At 64.6% G+C, this 2,500-nt stretch overlaps 1 pseudogene; it reads left to right on the top strand.

Moving 5' to 3' along the window:
- The window catches only part of LOC124590913, a 7,954-nt pseudogene that overhangs the window by 3,022 nt on the left and 2,432 nt on the right, over nucleotides 1-2,500 (top strand).

Genomic DNA, 2,500 nt, shown 5'->3' with positions numbered 1-2,500 from the left:
CCCTCTTAGCCTCTCCTCTCCTGCGGTCTTCTCCCCTTCTCGTGGGCCCGCTGATTTTTGCAGAGTGGAAGACCGCACCAGGGGCTTGGGGGGGTTACCAGCCCCCCCTCGCATTATCCCTTTATAGTTGGGGGCAGCCGACAAGAAACAAGAGATGGTGGCCCTTCCGCTGAAGGTGCCACCCCAGCTACCCCAGCACCTATCCGGCCAACCGGCCGTAACGAAAATGCGATAGTTTGTGTAGCTCCCTTTGCTTGCAGTGAGTGCCACCGCACTTTTACCACGAAGAACGGTCTCGGGGTCCATCGCCGCCGCCAACACCTTGCGGCCGCCAACGCTGAGATCGTGACGGAGAGGCATCGTGCGAGGTGGACGGAGGAAGAAGTCCTGTCGCTCGCCAAGGCAGAGGCCGAACTGTTCCTTGAGAGGGACGCCCGGTTCTTCTTCGTTAATCAAGAACTTATCAGGATGTTCCCCGACCGAACGCTTGAGGCAATCAAGTGCCGACGGCGGCAAGCTGCCCACAAGCAGCTTGTCCGCCAATTCATGGAGGCGCTTGAGATCGGTCGGGGGGAAGAGCCGGCGTCCCGCCGGGGAGCAGCGAGCTCGCTGCCTGACGCGGGCGAGGCCGCTGCGCCGCCCGTCGACGCAGCCGAGGACTTCGCGGCCGACACCACCGGGCCGCTGCCGGAGGGGCCGACTGACGCCGCCATCTGGGAGCATCTGGCGGGGCTACCTGCTTCCGCCCAGCGTTTCTCTGCCCTGGATCGAGTCATTGGTCTGGGGCGGGGCACGCCGCCCGATGTCATCCTGGGCATGCTCCCGGATGCCCTTGCGTCGGTCGGGTCCAGGGGGGAGAGGTCGATCACCAGGACACAGCGGCCGCGTCACTCATCCAAGCGGCCGCCTGCCGCCCCGCCGCTGCAGAAGCGCAAGCGGCGCCGCTGGGAGTTCGCGCGGACACAGGACGCCTTCCGTAGGTCGCGTGCACGTTGCGTGCGCGGCTTGCTGGACGGCACCCTGCTGCAGCCGCCACCCGACATCCCCGGTCTGCTGGACTTCTGGGCGGACCTCTTCACGAAGAAGCCGATCTCCACCGCTGGCTTCATCCGTGACCGCCTTCTCCCGCACTCGGAGCCTGTCGCTCCTGAGTGCCTATGGGGGCCGGTCACACGTGAGGAGGTCGCTGCTGCCTTGCCGCCCAGGGGATCGGCGGCCGGGCCGGACGGCCTGACTCCAGCGGAGCTGCGGCGCCTGCCGCATGAAGTCCTGGTGAAACTCCTGAACCTCTTCCTCCTGGCCCGCGCCCTCCCCGAGCGTCTGCTTCGCGCCCGGACGTCACTTCTCCCCAAAACGGCTGCACCAACATCCCCCGCTGACTTTCGCCCCATTACGGTCTGCTCGGTGTTGGCGCGGACCTTTCACAAGGTTCTCGCGTCACGCCTGATGCATGCATGTGCTGTGGACGAACGTCAGCGGGCATTCATCCCCCGGGATGGGATGTTGGAAAACACCTTCATCTTGGACACTGCTCTCACCGACGCAGTCCGCTCCTGTCGCTCTGTTTTTGTGGCATCGATCGACGTCTCTAAAGCGTTCGATTCGGTGGACCATGCTGCCCTCCGCCCCGTGCTGAAGGCTCATGGCCTGCCGGATTGCTTTATTGAGTACGTCGAAAGGTGCTACGAGGGTAGCACGACGGTGATAGCGGGCGGCGCCGACGTGGGCGTGCCCCTGCAGCCGGCAAGGGGTGTGCGTCAGGGTGACCCCCTCTCCCCCCTCCTTTTCAATTTTGCGGTGGACTTTGTTTTGAGTCAGCTTCCCTCCCACATCGGAGCTCGGATCCTCGGTCGCAGAGTTAACGCTGCGGCCTTCGCAGATGACGTCCTGCTTTTTGCATCGACCGCGAGGGGATTGCAGTCCCTCATCGACGCAGCCGTCGCAGCCCTCGGCCATCTGGGGCTGCAGATCAACGCCCGGAAGTGTTTCACCCTCGCCTTAGTCGCGTCTGGGCGCGACAAGAAGGTGAAGGTCGACGCCGACGTTACCTTCAAAGCGGGCAACGCCACCATGCCCGCCCTACGCGTGGGTGAAACCTTCCGGTATCTGGGACTGCAATTCTCCACCGCTGGTCGCTGCGTTTTCAACCCACGACGCCACCTGGTGGAGCAGCTGGACGTCATCTCCCGAGCTCCGCTTAAGCCGCAACAGCGCCTCTACGCTCTCACCAACGTCCTTCTCCCTGGCCTGTACCATGGGCTGGCCCTCAGCCGCACCCGAGTGGGTGCGTTGAAAGCGGCAGACGTGACCATCCGGGCCGCCGTCAGGAGATGGTTCCGCCTTCCGGCGGACACTCCCCTGGGCTACTTCCATGCTCCTGTAGCTCAGGGAGGCCTCGGCATCCCATCATGCCGATGGATGGGGCCAACACTCCGCCGGTCCCGTCTCCTGGCGCTGAAGAGGATTGGACCAGCCCCCGACGGTGCAGGCCGGGACGAGG

This window comes from Schistocerca americana, unplaced genomic scaffold (assembly GCF_021461395.2).
Source record: "Schistocerca americana isolate TAMUIC-IGC-003095 unplaced genomic scaffold, iqSchAmer2.1 HiC_scaffold_778, whole genome shotgun sequence".
Classification (NCBI taxonomy): Eukaryota; Metazoa; Arthropoda; class Insecta; order Orthoptera; family Acrididae; genus Schistocerca; species Schistocerca americana.
Note: the sequence above shows the minus strand (reverse complement) of the source record. Positions and strands in the feature narration are given on the sequence as shown.